Genomic DNA, 17,416 nt, shown 5'->3' with positions numbered 1-17,416 from the left:
AAAAACGCAGTGAGGTAAGTTGTTCTTTGTCACCCAGTATCTCAGTCGGACTGAAACCGTTATGAAAAAGCTCTGTTAAAAGTTTTTAGAATTATTTTAATAGAAAACCAAACTATGACTAAAACGCTTGATATAACACAGTAAGGGAGCACTATTCAGAGCAATCATATTCTGTAGCTCTCTTGCATGGCCACCCGATACTAATGCTTACAAGCAGACTTATAGACAGCTGAAGCAGTGATCAATAGTTTCTATAAAACAAAGACAAAAATTAGGGTTTACTATGTTATGACAGAATTACAGCCAAGAAACTGCAAAGATTCACGAGTGCCTTTACACAGTCAAAGAAGGCTTTGCTCCAAGTTTATCGTCAGATCCTTTAAATTTTCAGATATTTTTTCGCCCTACAATTATACCGTAGACTTGTCCGGGATTAGACGATCCCCACAGTCACCTAATTCCATCATTACCAAGCTTTAAAGTTGCTCGTGCTTCATTTTCATTCACTACCTTTAACTGGAGGGTTGATCGCCATGCCAGTTTACATAGGGGGCAGGTTAGTGCATCTCATGTGGCGCACTGTAGGCGGTACTTAAGGTTATTCACAGTGTCCTTTCAGCCCCTAGCTGCAACCCCTTTCATTCCTTTTACTGTAACTCTGTTTATAATCGCTTGCTACCACCTTACTTTCCACCCTCTCCTAACAATTGATCCATCGTGCAACTGCAAGGTTTTCCTCCTGTTACACCTTTCGAACTTTTTTAACGTCAATTTTCCGCATGCCTAATTTCCATGTTATTTTCTTTTCTACATCGCTCAGTCAGTGATCGGTAACCTATACCTAGTCAAAATCGAAATTACAAAAGAAACTTTTTTTTAATGAGCCTAGTTCTAATTATAACCCATAATTCGCTAAACACGATGCATGAAAATGTTATGCAAATAATCTCTCTCTCTCTCTCTCTCTCTCTCTCTCTCTCTCTCTCTCTCTCTCTCTCTCTCTCTCTCTGGTGCCGTATGAAATATTATTTACGAGCAAGAAGTCAGTTCACTATAAGAAATTTATCATAAACACACACTTAGATAGCGGGACAAACCTTCCTGCTTTCATTCACTCATTTTACAGTGTGCATGTACAGTACATGTAGCTGTGATGGTCTCAAGACGACATTAATAAGTAATCTTAGTTCGAACTGGTGAAAATTATTTTAATACAAACATATTCCATTCCTTTTGGAGCGATGCTTTTGCAATTGATCTACAGGAACAAAATATGAATCAGAGACAAAGATAATGCTGATAAAAGAATAGGTACTTCAAGGTAATGACCTTGTTAGCAAGCAAGGTCGCAATTCTGGTTCATCTCCTCCACCCACCTCCAACCCCATCCCCACCAACCGCCCATCCTTACCGCCTCCATATAACAGTCTTTGCATATAACCATATTCAGCAGCCCTTCCCCATTACATTCCAAATCCAACCCATATCACAGTGGTCTTTTAAACAGGCAAAGAGGGAGTTTTATTTGCTTGCATAATTCTAGTGTACCAACAATTAACAGAAAATTAATTCGGTTAAAATGTTGGAATGATAACCATTGCAACGGCGAGCCAAAAAATTAATTGGATGTCAAGAAAAGGAGTTTAATTTTATTTTCATGTAATATTGGAACTGTTTGGTAATGGTAAGTGACTGTGACTCAGTGACTGTGACATTTGTAGCTGAAACTCCGTTGTGTGAGCACAGGCTGAACCTTCAAGAAATCTTGGGTATTTTTGTAATGTAAGTATTCCCCAGTTATGCGTTTAGGTCTAATCAATGTGTTTTGCACAGGTGTTAGCAACGTCAAGACCCTTCATTTACGCAAAAAAAAAAAAAAAATCTCCTCACGGACGGCAAGACACTGTCCCGTGAATACTAAAGCCACTAGGGAGCAAGAGCCCGTGCTGGCATAAGGTCGGCTAAATCTAATACAACACTAGGGATTGTGGGAGGGTGTCAAATGTATTTCGCCCTGTTTAGTACTAACCCCTGGGGGTTAATTACAGTCGACCGACAAAAAATAAAGCAAATTCCTGATAAGCAACCAAAATGCTATAGAAAAAGTCAGTTTCCTGACGAGGAGCAATTACTAAGAATTACCAGAAGATAAAGTGGCCCAGTCTGCGATTTAATTCAAGAAACTTTTTTTAATCATCAAACTACCTGTTCAGTTTTAGGATTAAAAAGTTGCTGTTAGTAGAGTACCGTTCGGTTTCTATTATACCAGGAGCATCGAAGTCATTATGCACCATGGACCATTTTCCAGTAACATGATGTAATAGTTTATTTACAGCTTAGAATGAACTGTAAATTAATCGCTAAATCATTAATGAAAACTAAAGACGGGGAGTCATTCAAGGTTAGAAAATAAGTTTTATTTTATTTATTTTTTTTTTTTTAACCTTACTTGAGGCTGTGTGCTTTGGTTAATCTTAATAAGAACTCCGGCCGATTTTTAGTATAAATGTTTTTATACCTTGAAAGAAGATACTAAGTATGTTCTAAGGAAGAAGGAAATTAGTGGCGGTAAGTCCTATCGGTGTAGAAAACACAACTTCATGTTGTTGTCTCTGTCGTATCACCTATGTTAATGAGCTCCTGTTCGTTCGTTTGTGTGCTGCGCAGTCTCAAATTGTCATGGGGAAACCACACCTTCCGAATGACGTCACGAAAAACTCCACCCAAAAAGTGACATCATTATAGACAATATCCAATCGTAAATAAGCACGTTTCAGTTTTCTCTGAAACAAAAGAAAGCACAGTGTTTTCAGCCAATGACAATATTTAATGTTACCACGTCGTTAATTTTTTCGGCAAATAAACCTATTTTCTCCAATTAAGCGTTACTTGCACTAGCACCATGGCCGAATTAGCAGGACCGTGTACAAGCTCCGATTTTGTTGCCCTGGAAAGTTTCCCCACAGTGTGTGTAAATTGCTACGTGAATTATAGAGATTTCACAAACTATTATGGGCAAATAGAAAGGCTCGTAACTTTTGCCCAAAATCACGGATTAATCAAGAGTGAACACATTTGCCCTTTTGCCCGACGTGTAAGGAAAAGTGCCGTCTTGACTTGAACAAAAAAGCCTTTCGGTGCGATAAAACTTATGTAGTGTCAAAAAAAAAAAAAAAAAGTGTAATTTTTTTGTCTCAATATTTAAAACACATGGTTCTCCAAGTCTCACGTGGATATTGAAACTAATTTAACGTTTTGCTTTATTTTTGTATCGGATTGGTTTTCTTATAAGTTTGCTAATTTTGAGCTTCATCTCAGCGATCCCACCATCAATGATTGGGCTTCATTTTGTAGGGAAGTAATAGTAAATTGGGTATTTAGGCGGTCTCATAAAATTGGAGGGGAGGGCAAAATAGTGGAAATTGACGAATCAAAATTTGGGAAGAGGAAGTATAATGTGGGCAGAATTATAGAGGGTCAGTGGGTATTTGGGGGAATTTGTAGGGAAACTAGGGAGTTCTTTATGGTTCATGTTGAACAACGAAACACTGAGGTTTTGCTTGCGTCATTAAACAGTACATCGAACCAGGAACAACAATCATTTCCGATTGCTGGAAAGCATACGATTGCCTGAAAAAAAGAGGGCGGTAATATTTTAGTTTTAACCATTATGGGAAATCTATTATATTGATATTTTTCCCGAGTAAAGCACGTGATAACAAAACACTTCTTCTCAATACATTATTGTCGCTAATGCATACTTACAGAGAAAAAAAAGATTTAAGTTTTTACCTCGAATTTTTCCTAAGTCGGGAGAGGTGTTTTCTCTACGGTAATGTTTACTTTTAATGAGCCCTCTAACTTACTTTCTTACGCAAACAAAAGCAGTTCCAGTTACTCATTATTGGCTGAGAGGTGTGACATCGTTATGACGTCATGGGTTTCATAACCAATTACGAATGACTTGAGTCGAAAACTAAGTTTCACTAGCATTTCAGCGGAGTAATACAGTTACCTGTCTAGTGTCCACTGGTATCCTTGTTGACTGAATACTCGAATAATGAAGCAAAAAACGGCATTTTGTCTTCCTGTACCTATGGCAGAGGTAGTGGCTGGCCCTTCTGGCATTAATTTTGACAGACCTTCGATTTCCTACCGATTGTTTGCAGTGCAATGTGGTCGTCGGGTACCTGGCCACTTCCTACTTTAAGTTGCATGTCAGGGAACTTTGCAACGGCTTCACGTTTTCCCTCAAAGCACCAGCACATTTTTATCAACCAACAGTTTAAGGTAAGCTTCATTAATTTATAGAGTATATTATAATGGTGGTAGTATAACGATGTATACAGCAGTACCATCACTTTGGATTTGGTTTTGATGGATGTTAGGTAGTGGCCTTAAGGGGGGGTGCGCAGGGGGGCGGCAGCCCCCCGCTAGGCCTAGGTAGGGGTACAGGGCCCTAGGTAGGGTTTAGGTGGTTGTATTAGGTTCGGTAGTGCCCCGAAAATCACTGTGGCCTAAGGGGGGGTCGCAGGGGGGCGGAGCCCCCCCGCTAGCCTAGGTAGGGGGTACAGGGCCCTAGGTAAGTTAGTGGTTTTGTATTAGCGGTTCGGTAGTGCCCCGAAAATCACTGTGGCCTTAAGGGGGGGAGGGTCGCAGGGGAGCGGAGCCCCCCCGCTAGGCCTAGGTAGGGGTACAGGGCCCCTAGGTTAGGTGGGTTTGTTAGGTTCTGTGGTGCCCTGAAAATTACTGTGGCTTTAAGGGGGGGTCGCTGGGGGGCCCTACCCCCCTCCCCCGGTAGGCCTAGGTTAGGGGTATGGGGGAGGGGTGCTGGAACATTAATTATTCATTTATTGCAAATATCATTCAATGCCCCAACACCCTCCCCCCCCTTCCCCCCCCACCCAAAACCCCGGTTCCCAAAGGGTGTCCCCCATAATTGGTGGGATGAACTAGAGTATACATAGTAAATCTCTAAATCGGTTGGTTTGCAGTCAAAAATAAACGTTAAATTCATTGAAACCACACTATTTCTGATGCAACAAATATATTTTATTGCATTTTTCCAAATTGGCTGAAACTAAAAATTTACCAAGAGGGCTACAACATTTACAGGTCAATCACAGTGTCAATTTTGTTGATCCACAAACTCGTGCCCATACCAATACGATAGAGAGACGGTGGAGAGATGTCAAGAATTTAGACCCAAAATATGGCCGACGTAAAAAACATTTTGTTGGATATTTAGCCGTTGCATATTTCAAATTGCACATTCAAGACCCCTTACGAAGGTTTCACGCCTTTGTGAAAGCTGCTGCTGAAGTCTATCCTCCACTGTAAGGTAAGCTATTTCCTGTATATATTTTGATTATGGTGTGAAATATGCTGGAGTATTGTCTCTCAGTTAGCCTAATCGCTGCTCAAATTTTTCGGAATTGTCATGAAGTGTGCAGGGAAGGTAGTGCCCTTAAGGGGGGGTTCGCCCCCCCCCCCCCCCCCCGCCCCCCCGCCCACCGCTAAGGCCCCAGGTATGGGGTTACGGCGCTCTAGGTTAGGTTAGGTGGTTTGTTTGGTTAGCTAGTGCCCTGGAAATCACTTTTCTCCTGTTCCCCCCCACCCAAAAACCCCGGTTCCCACTGGGGTTCTCCAAGATTGTTAGATGGGAACAAGGGTGTAATTGCTTGATGCCACCAATATTAATGATCAGTTTAAGCATAATCAATAAAAAATACATCGGAAAAAAATATATTCTAATGCAAACAAGAGACGGAGCTCTCCTTTAGATTTACCTTTCTTTCTTTTTCACATTACACGTCGATGTATATCAACTTTTCTTTCCTTTATAGTTTGATATCTTTTCGAAGTGGCGCGTATGAACTTTTCTGGGAACAAGAAAAAATGTCTGGGCAAATTGATACTTGCCATTACACTAATGTTTATGCTGTAAGAAAGATCAGCTTGGATTTTCCAAATTTTGATTATCTATTAATTTGCATTTAAGTTTTTTCGTAGTTTTTACACATCGAGTAATGGATATTTGTAAAGCTTTATTTTCTATGGAAGGAGTTAGTTTGTCAAACCATGCTGTAAATGGGTTTTTAAACGATGTGGCTTGGAGAAGCTAAATATCATTAAGAATTCAAATTCTGTCCTATAAAAATTCATTGTGAAATACACATTAAAATGAGACACAAATGTTAGAACCAGATAATTAGGTAGATCTGAGTGCCTATCCGCGGCGGCCCAGACTATGGCAGTTGCCGTTTTTCTATGCAGTTTTACCTTCCTGGGTTTTGTCAGCGTAATCTTATGACCGTAGTTAACCTAAAGTAACGATGACAGCGAATTTTGAATGCAAGCTGAAAAAAATTCTTTGAAATTTGGATGATGAAAATGATGCTTTCTTGTGCTGAATTCAAATGTTTAAATTTAAATTAAATGTAAATTGCTGTGTGTTGCACACTCGGTTAACAATTTCCCATCAAACCGTTAATGGTATCCCTAAGTAAGTAAAATGGTATGGGTTAGTGAGGAAGTTCTAAACAAAACCGTTTTTTATGATCTAGAATTCGCATCTTATATTTTCATTTACTGTGAAACTGTACACAAGTGTTCCTGACGTTAGTATTTCTGCCGGTGTTATTTTTGAGACAGCAAGAGTGTTTAGTATCGCCGAAGTTTTGAGTAATGGAATTTTGTAGACTGATAATTTAGTTATTTTGTAAGCAGCCTATTATATTGCATATTTTGTATCAGTTTTTTACTAGGCTGATAGTCAATTTGCAGTACAGGGTATTAGTTTAAACTCATGGTATTTCGATCTAGGCTAGAATCATGGCCAGCGCAAGTATAGGAGATGATTCATTGCTGCTTGTGTCAAACCGTGTGTGCACATGGCCTTTTACTTTAGCTAAATTCAATCAATCAAATTTGCTAAATATCTACTCTGTATTCCCCGTTGGGGGGTATACATTGTAGATATTTATCAATGCACCTCAAGCAGTGCAATGTAGGGATTTAAGGTTCTTTGCAGCGTAACTTCGGCCCCTAGCTGCAACTACTTTCATTCCTTTTACTGTACCTCCTTTCATTCTACCCTTGTTCTTTCACCCTCTCCTAACAATTGATTCATAGTGCAACTGCGAGGCTTTCCTCCTGTTAAAACTTAAAAAACCTTTTCACTGTCAATTTCCGTTTCAGCGCTGAATGACCTTAGTTGTCCCAGTGCTAGGCATTGTCTAAAACCTATAAATCAATCAATCTACTCGGTATTTGGAGATTTCATCATTTTTGTAAATGCAAAAGGACCCAGACAAAAGTTTTTAAAAGGAAAAATGTAATATGAGACCAGAGACTACTTGAGTTTTCTCGTACATTTCCGATTAACATAGAGGATTCCCTTGTTTGCTTATGCATTTTTAAACCAAAGGATTACAAAGATATGAAGTCATGAGGCTATCCATTGCCATAACAGAGCACACTTGAACGTCATTTTTTTTTTCTTTGTGCACCAGGAAATTTGGTTTCGGTATTTATACTATTGGAAGAAAAGGTCGAAATGTATTACGTCATTCGTAAGGATTTTGCACAATTGATGGATTGTGCATCTTTAAAGTATGTTGTTATAATATAGGTTGTATTATAAAGCGCATTAAAATGTTTGGTTGTCCTTTTACGAAGTCTTACTTGCAAATAGTAACAGCCAATCTATTTTCAGTTTGATAGAAATGCATAAAAAATGGGGCATAGGTTATGCTGTTGTAGCATCGAATACTTATGGTCTGGAAACATAACTAGTTTTTTTTTTTTTTTTAACACCAGTTCTCGATATTTAATATCTTAACTCTCCTTATGCTTAATGCGAAAGCATACTCAAATATATCGCTAGAGTAGTTTCCAAAATACTTAACAATGGATATTATTACACATTTTCTTTGTCTTGTTATTGTTTTGACTGATATGCAAGTGGGCTCCGATAGTCTTTTGTTAGCCCACAGTGCTTACTTGATAAGGATAGATTGTTTTTTATCGGGAGTTGTGGGTACGTGGACAAACCTGAAACATGATTGGTTCATTTGTTCCAAATATACCTAAAGATTTTGGGGCATTTATACAAATAAAACTTAGTTTCCTCTGTGCTGAAGTTGAACGCTTGTTCTTTGTTTTTTTTTCTGTATTGTAAGATTCACAACAAATGTTTGTAGTGAAAATTTCGTGTTAATTTCGTTAGCATATAACACTGGCCCCCTTATAGCATAGAATTAGAGAACCACGGTGAGTAACCTGGGTTTTGGAGCGGGGGAAAATACATTATCTAATACATGGATGTATTCGTACGTCACCAAGATATCAATGCTGCTTTTAATGCGGATTGAAGTATGGCAAATTGTTTTCAAAGTTAGATTACACGTGTTATTTCACTTGTTTCACCCTATTCAAAACCTTTTATTCTAAGTGGTCCCCATGATTATAGGATGTATGGCTGTTGAGAGGGGGGAGGGGTGCTTTGGTAGCTCTAAAATTATGAATTTGCTTCTCAAGTTGTCATAGGAATCACATTTTCAGCTCCGGTATACCGATTATAGTCTTCAAGTACAAATTTACCGTGTTTGTATGTTCTCTCAAAATTATTAAAGACAGCCAGAGGCCAATCAGAGGTCAGCATTCTGAGTACTAACCAGACCCTATTTTTCATTGGCCCTTACCTAACCGACCCACATAATTTTATTCTAAGTTTGTTAAGTAATTGTATGTCTGATGCTGATATGCGTGAAGTAAGATAAAATCAGAATATGGTTTAGCCTATAAAGTTAATGAAATGCGTTTATGCTAGTGGTGGTCAAGGGCAGTGTGTTAAATTAGCAGTAACCTGCCCATTCTGTCATGTGCTAATTCATTAACGTAATATTTGTGAGAAAAAGTGAAAGTTTTTTTTTATGGGCGACTGGTTTGTCAAGAATTCTTGACTAGTCATGTTTTTGGTACTGACCTAGGTTAAAAAATAATTACATTACACGAGGTAATCGAGGTTGTAAGCACTGACTTAATTCTTATGACAAGTTATTTTTTTAAGTGTTGACAATTTTATAAAGTAAATAAATGCCTTTGCAATGGTGATGAAAGTCTCAAGGCTGGATAAACTAACATTTCTTGGATTTAATGAATTTCAAATTAATATTTAAGCTGTTAGGATAAGGATATAAAAGTGGGAAGTCTTTAAATATCTTGTGAGTGTGGAAATGTGAAGTGAAAGAAATATTTTAAGGGTTTTGGCGTTAGAAACTACAAAGGTAGTTTAGAAAATTTGATTACAGACACAGAATTTAGGGGAAGGAACTGAAGAAAAGGTTGTTGTGTATTGGAGGATATTTCATAAAAATATTTCCATGAAATAATAAATTTGGGAAGGAAAAATGAAATTGCATTTCATGCTGATTCAGTGTTAGCGTATTAGTAGGTAGTACTTGTATAAGCCTCTGTTAATTTTCCTCCGTTGAAGGAAATTTCTTATGCAGTACAGCTAAGCACAGATAAAGGCAAATAGTTTGATTTTGCTCTGAAATAAAGTACTCGGGTGTGTTCCTGTTGAGGTAAGTTTTTTTTTTTTTTTTTTCCTCAAAGATAGCTTGATATTTTCGGATAAATGATGTTTGGTAAAGAATACATAACCCCAGAGTTTGAGATATGGTTGGACAATTTTTAAAACCACTTGGTTTGGTTACATAAAATTGTGCAAATTGAGAAATATTTGCTATTCTTTCAACGGTACTCCTGAGGCACTCTGCAGGACCATGGTAAAATGAAACATGGATCCGTGACGTCGCTGGTAGTTTAATCTTGAGTGTCTACAATGATGGAACATGATTTTGAAGACGAAAATTTAATTTAATAAAGAAAATTTGTAGACTGTAGATTAGGCAGTTTGATGTTATACAGAAAATTAGTAGACTGTAGATTAAACAGTGAAGTTATCACGCTAGTCTGGTTATTGTTGTGAATTTAGTCGATCTAAAGCCTGGTTCACACTATGCCAGTAATTAAGTCAAGTGGCGAGTAATTTAGCTACTAAACGTGTCTGAACACCAAACAGTTTAGTCAAGTAGTTTAGTAAGCAATTTAGTGATTTAGTGTTTAGTCGATCCAAAATCTTCTATTTTTACGGACAAGTAGTAGCTCCGCCCACTTGTCATTCGTCCACTAAACCAGTGAGAACACGTGTTGAATTTAGTAATTTACTGGAGTTTCACCGCAGAAATGGCACTTCGATGGAATGAAGAGACAACACTAAAACTTATTTCAAAATATTTACAACATGAGAGCTTGTGGAATGTTAAATGTCCACAGTATAAAAATAAACAAATCAAGCAAAGTGCCTACGCTGATTTGGAGAAAACCATGGATATACCTGGATTTGGAGAGAAGGAGATAAAAGCGAAAATCAAGAACATCAGGTATTTTCCATTTTTATGCCTCCGTAATCATGTTAGTAATTTTTTTTCTAGTTGTGATAAGGTTAAAATTTATTAAAAACGGCTATGTTTTGCTTTATTCATGTAATTACATTATTATTCTATTTGTTGGTATTCATGTAATTACATTATTATTCTACATTTGTTTGTTTTCTTCTCAGATCAACCTACTCACAAGAATTGAGAAAAATCAAGGAATCCAAAAAATCTGGTGCCGGGACGGACTCGGTTTACACTCCATCGGTGAAATGGTTCACCATATTAGATGAATGCCTAGGGAACATGAATGCAATGATAATGGAAAGTGAAAGCAATTTGGTAAATACATATATTTAATTGTCTGAATTATAGTATTTCCTTACAATTCTTAATGTATCATTCTTGCCTGCCAAGGAACAGAGCCATCTTCCACAAAGTAATTGGCATATCTTTCCCGAAGATCAGTAGACCGTTGCCTGTTCATCTTGCGATGCCTTACACACTAATGTACTCTACTTGACTGGTTGTGCGAACGAAATTGATCAGTTTAGTAGGAAAGTAGTAACTAAACTACTCGCCACTTGACTAAATTACTGGCATAGTGTGAACCAGGCTTAAGCGATAAGTTCACGACGAAGGATAGTTGACATGCGCAAATAAAGATTTCGTTTATGCTGCTGGAATTTTCATGATTATAGACATATTTACTTTATGGTATCTTTAGTTGGATAAAGGCAGATGCTTTTTTAAATATCGGTAGGTTAATAAGCGCTGGTGACATCCTGGTCTTGAAAACACGGTTAAACTAGGCCCAAGGATTTCAGTCTCGACTCAAATCTCAAATTTAAGTTTTCTGCGCTGCTAGTTATGAATTTGACTTCAATGCAATTTGAACTAGATAAAAAGATCATGTGAAGTACCAAGGATGTATTAGATATTTGCTTACCAATGGTTTCGTGAGGGATCTTATATTACTGTGGGAAGTTTCTAATTCTTTAGCACCTTTTTGCTGTTGCAAATAATTATTGCAAGGAAAATATAAAGTTAGTGAAATGACATTATTTTTTTTATTAGGAGTAACTTCAAGTACATAGAACTGAACTTGTGGAGGGACGGAAATTGTGGAGGGACGGAAATTGTGGAGGGACTGAATTTGTGGAGGGACTGAACTTGTGGAGGGACTGAACTTGTGGAGGGACTGAACTTGTGGAGGGACTGAACTTTGGCGAAAGATATCCTTTTAGGAGAAGTTCCCCCTAGCAAAGGCTGTAGTGTAATAGTCCATTCCGGATTCTTACATTGTTTTTGAACCCACGCTAACATAGTTGCATTGTTCTTCCACTGTTGGCCGAAAACACTTAGGTTATAGAACTGTATTTTTCTTAGTGGGCAGGTGACAGACATACAACAGTAAACACATTCAAGACAACATTCCTTCTTGACCTCTGCTTGTCTAATGCACAAATGTTATGGTAATTTTCGAATGTAGGCATGAAATATCCCTTTCACATCCAGAACTCCTCAGCTGATTACTAAAGAAATATAATAAATATCAGGCACAGAGGTGAATAACTCGCTGGGTTCCATTGGTTATCACATGCCTAAAAACCCATATTCCATTACAAATATCAAGCACAATAATTACTAACACATTAATAAGAATTGTATAAAAAAAAACTATGCAATTAAGTTAATCGCTGCCGCCTATTAAAAAACCTTGTTACAAAGTTTCAATAACAGACCAGCTATCGAGGAAGATATTCCATAAAAGACTAAAGGTTTGCATGCAATATTATATTTGCACGTTCTTTGACTAACGTTAATAGTCACTCATTTTCTAATAAAGGCTGGTGAAGTTAAAAGTACTGTATGAAAAATGAAAAAAAAAAGTTCCTGGAGGTGTTTGATTATTGATTTTTTTCTTACAGATCTGTTGATATTGACTACCATGCAGTGTAATGAACGTGGCTCACTTTTTGAAGCCTGTTGCAGAATATTACTTTTGATTAATTAGCATCTGTAAATGTAGTGTGCAGAAACCTCAGACCCACCACAAATCAAAGGTTTGTCAAACTTCAATAAAATGTTTAATTTTATTCTGATAAGCATAAATGTTTTTTTGGTAAATAAAGGATTATATATACGGGAAGTTTTCTGGTACGGAATGCTATTTATTGCTGCTTGATATTATCCATGTTTAGTATATCATCATCTTCCTGTTTTGATTTTTTTAAATTAGAATTTTGTGGTTTCACAAACTTAATAATGTGGCACATCCTGAATCAGTGTCAGTGTTCGTGAAAACTGCAATCTATATAATTGCAACATCATTAATTAGTTTACTTCAGTAGTTCAGTTTTCCAAAACCTTTTGTTAATACATTAGCATTAAGTCGGGGTTTCCTGTTAAGCAATCAGGTCATGAGATAACCAAAGGAATATTTTGAAAGTTATTTTTTGGACAGGTGCAAGATAATGTAACTTATGCTTGCAAATAATATACATGTTTAGCCTCTGTTTTTGTGAGACTTCCGTGAATCTGAAATTCGCCCTTTGAAATATGTTACAAGGAGTTACAAGAATTAGGATGTCTGAAAAACTTCAGCCCATCCGAGGAGACATCGTGTGCTCAGTGCTCGCATATCTCTAGGAGCAGGTTCTGCTGTTCATTCAGTGTCCTAATGATTTTGTCTAGCTTTTAAAATCTTCCACACTGTTGTTTACAACTAATGGTGGCAGTTTATTCCATGTGTCATATATCTTGTATGTGAAGAAGTTCCCGCAATGAGATGTGTTGTCTCTTCAGCTCTAGTTTCCATCCATTATTTTTTATCTGGTTTTCGTTTAACGTAATTAGGTTAATGTCTACTTTTGTTATGCCTTTTAGTATTTTTAATGTTTCTATTAGCTGTCCTCTCAATCTTCGTGTTTCTAAGCCATATATGTTCAGGTTCTCGAGTCGTCTTTGGTAACTTATTTGCCTGATGGATGGAATTAAACATTGTAGCTCTTGCTTGTAACCCTTCTAATCTATTTCTCTTTTCTTAGCGTTGGTGACCAAAACTGTATGCATAATCAAGATGTCTTAACTATTGATGAGTAGAGCTACAGCAGTGTTTCCTTGTTTCTGTCTGTTTGTATGGTGTTTTTACGTTGCATGGAACCAGTGGTTATTCAGCAACGGGACCAACGGCTTTACGTGACTTCCGAACCATGTCGAGAGTGAACTTCTACCACCAGAAATACAAATCTCTCACCCCTCAGTGGAATGCCCTAGAATCGAACTAGCGGCCACCGAGGTAGCACGCCAACACCATACCGACCACGCCACTGAGGCGCTTTGTTTCTGTCTCTGAACTGCCTCTTTACGTATCCCACTACTATGAGATTCATGGTCTCTGTAACACGGTTTTTTGGACTTTGCTCCTTGTCAAAGCATCAGATGTAGCTGAAAGTTGACATATGTATATTTTACAACCACACACAAATTTATTCAGCATTATCAATAACCTAAACCCGATAGTTTTAGTTTTTATAGAGTAAAAATGATCTAGCCGACGCCATGGCCAATGATTACGAGCCAAGAGTCGAAAAACATTCATTACGTAAGCAAGGTAAACACACCTTTTGATGAAATGTTGCCCCGCCCATCCACCAGACAGAAACTCCAACGGCTCTGAAACCCAAAGACTTTATGAATGGCGGAACGATACATAGATGTGGGTGGGGTATCAGTGCTAGCGTAGTATACTACTGTAGCAGTAGGTTGCCGCAACAGTATGCAGTAATATACATGAATTAAACACTTAGGCCAACTGCTGGGATCCTTGAGGATCATTTAGCACTTCTTACAACTACTCGAGAAATTTGTTTTTATAACCAAGATGTTAAATTTCTAATCCAACAGTGCCCATGGTAGGCTTCGTGTTATCCTGAATTATAACGAGGCGAAAGGGGGTGAGGCCTCATGAAGTCATCATTCTGACGATAATTATTGGTGAAGGTTTAAAGCCAATATATGGTACCGGCTAATTTTTTTTTTTTTTCAGTAAATAGGTAGATAGCCAATAAATAAAAATTGCTTGACATTGGGTATAGCAGTTATCAAATCAAGCTTGTCTACTATGTTTTTGAAAATTGCCAACTATTCCCTACATCTTGTCAATCTGATTGTGACCTATAAAGAAGACTGTAATTTCTTAGGAAACCTATTTTGGGAGTTAGACTAATATAATCGAAGTGTTTTTGTATTTATTAACATATTTTGTTGGTTTGTTCATTATGACAATTATCAGTGGAGTGGTTCCAGAGTTCATAAAGGTGTACTGCTTTGCTTGTATTAAAATTTGTATGTCATTGTTGCCAGAGGTTTAGCCTTCGTTACGTATAGCCAATCATCCATCGAGAAAGAGGGAAGAAATGCTGTCTTAAGTTACGTAGCGAGTGCGTTCGAAACCTTTTCTCTGAGTAAGTTGGCCCGTCTTCAAAAAAGGTCACTTTTACATTATAAGTACCAAATTTATTCAACCTACGTAATGCAGAATACAGTCAAAATTTATGTGTAGATATATGTATTCTGAATAAGGGTTATATTTATGAAATGCATAGATAAAAAGTTATTGCGAAAAAACCGTGTTACAGAGGCCCTGAATCTCATAGTAGTTTCTGTGCCTTCTTTTCAGCTTTTATGTACTGTTTTGTAGATTTTAAGTCCTTAGTTTTGACGACTCCAAGGTTGTCCTCTTGTTCTACACTGTCATTCCCAAGCAGCATATGTAGTTGGCATGAGGATTTTGTTCCTATTTGTAACATTTAACATTTATCCAAGTTAAAAGGCGTTTGCCATCTTTTCGACACTTCTATTTTCTTTAGGTAATTTCTTAAGCTTTCTACTGTGTCTGGGCTTGCTGCATTTACACCTAGTTTGGTTTCGTCTGAAAATTTGGCTATCCTGCTAGTTAATCCTACATCAATGTCATTGATATAAATAAAAAAAGAGCGGGCCAAGGACAGAATCCCGAGGAACTCTGCTTGTCACACCTGCCCATTCTGATTCTTCACAGTTTATTACGACACGGTTTTCAATTAGTTAGCCAGTCTTCGATTCAGTCTGCTGTTTGTCCTACAATTCTGAAAGCTCTTACTTTTGTCACTAGTTTCTTGTGTGGAACTTTGTCGAAAGCCTTATGGAAATCTAAGTATAATAAACTTCAAGAATTTTCAGCAAATGATTTTTAAAACCAATCAGTTTTCTTCAAAGGGAAGACTTTTGACAAGTTCCCTAAGATAGTATAATCTCGAGTAATGTGAAAAGAATCGAGTTCTAGGGATATTTTACACAACCAATGGTTTGGTTTTTATAGACTGCCTCCACAAGTAGGTTGTAGGCAAGCCCAGGGTGTTATAAAAATCTTATCTACACATTCAGAACTACCTTTTTATTTTGATAAATATTTATACAAGAATCTTTTGCCACCTCCTTATTGAAATTTGCATTGCAGTCAAATTTTTGTTCTGGGAAATTCTGCGCTAGATCGACCTCTCTCAAGTTTTTGCATAAGCAGAGGTGGAGGGGGGGTGAGGTTAGGTTAGTGGTGACGGACAATTGAGTATAGGTATGTGCGCTCTTTTTTTATTGAATTTATGAAATATCACCGAATACTTCTGCAGTTTATTGATGGATGTGGCTTTCATCCGTGTTATGAACCTGATAACAGATTTGTAGCTGGAAGAAAACTATCAATGGCCTTCAAAATTCGTTTTGTTTTTAACATTACGGTTGTTAAAAATGGTTTTAACAATTAGGGTTAATAAAGGTAAAAGTTTTAAGTTTAATTTTATTATATATAAAGGATTTAACTGTCTGGGCCCATGTTATAAAATCTACAATTAATTAAAAGTTTTTAAATTTTTTAAAATACCAGCAAACTAATGAAATTACGGTAATAAACCAATGGTTTTTTGAGTATCAACTCCCAAATACTCCAGTTTATAACTTTTCCCTCTCTACCTCATTCTCTTACTCTGCTGAGTTAGTAGCATAAGCGTTTTTTAGGCTTATGTTCAGAAGGAAAACGTGCTTTCAAACAGTATTTGCATATCAGGGATACTAAAAATTGTTAGTTACGTTCTGGTTAAAGTTACGTTCTGGTAAATGTTGGTCTCCCTGTATCTTTGGTTATTGCTGTTTTCACTGTAGGACTAAACGCTACATCAAAGTATATAGCTTAACGCTAAATCAATGTATATAGCTTAGCACTACATTGAACTCTCAACGTCCCTTATGTCGGTGCAAGATACGTTCATCAGTCAAAGGTAATCCTAGGGAGATTAATTATAGCTTTAACTGAAATGGTTTGAATTAGGTTTTGGGATAAATTACTTTTAAGATAAGCACTGCCAGCTTTTTTCACATTTGAAGTTAACGAGGTAAATTACTTTTGAGATAGCATTGCTAACTTATTTTTTTACTATGAGATACATTTGTTCACATTTCAAATTACATTATAATTCTATACAATGTGAGGAGCATTGCCAACTTTTTTCACTTAATTACGTATTTTTTAAGGATAAAATCCAGAGTATTAATAATAAATAATTGTGTATACATAATCATGCGTGTAGGATAAATAAATAATCTGGTGTATAGAATGTTATATTATTGAGGCTTGGCAAGGAAAGCCATTTTGTAAATCCTGAATTTAATTATTCATTTACAAAAAATGTGCTTTTCTTCAATTTAAATTATTCAAATTTAAAAAACCATTGTATGCCATCAGTTAAGAAAAATTTATTATAAAATCTTCCTATTTCACAGGCAAAGAGTTGAGGAAAACGGCGGAACTTCATTGTTTCATCAGCAGAGAAAAAGAGGCTTCTCAACAAAAGAGAAAAACCACGTATTATTGTGACAATAATCCGGTGTTAAAAACCATATTGTCTCAGTAACCCATGGCTATTTTTTTAACG

General features: G+C 37.0%; 1 long non-coding RNA gene and 1 pseudogene across 1 annotated transcript; both read left to right on the top strand.

Moving 5' to 3' along the window:
• Positions 1-1,714: 1,714 nt before the first annotated feature.
• LOC135225030 (uncharacterized) lies at positions 1,715-17,398 on the top strand. Its single transcript, XR_010316882.1, has 3 exons — positions 1,715-1,782; positions 12,377-12,511; positions 17,265-17,398. It is a non-coding gene; the product is annotated as an uncharacterized LOC135225030 (long non-coding RNA).
• On the top strand, positions 2,903-5,340 carry LOC135225082 (uncharacterized; annotated as a pseudogene).
• Positions 17,399-17,416: the final 18 nt, after the last annotated feature.

Source organism: Macrobrachium nipponense, chromosome 12 (genome assembly GCF_015104395.2).
Source record: "Macrobrachium nipponense isolate FS-2020 chromosome 12, ASM1510439v2, whole genome shotgun sequence".
NCBI classification, from domain to species: Eukaryota; Metazoa; Arthropoda; class Malacostraca; order Decapoda; family Palaemonidae; genus Macrobrachium; species Macrobrachium nipponense.
The sequence above is the reverse complement of the archived record's forward strand: the minus strand, read 5'-3'. Positions and strand labels throughout refer to the sequence as shown.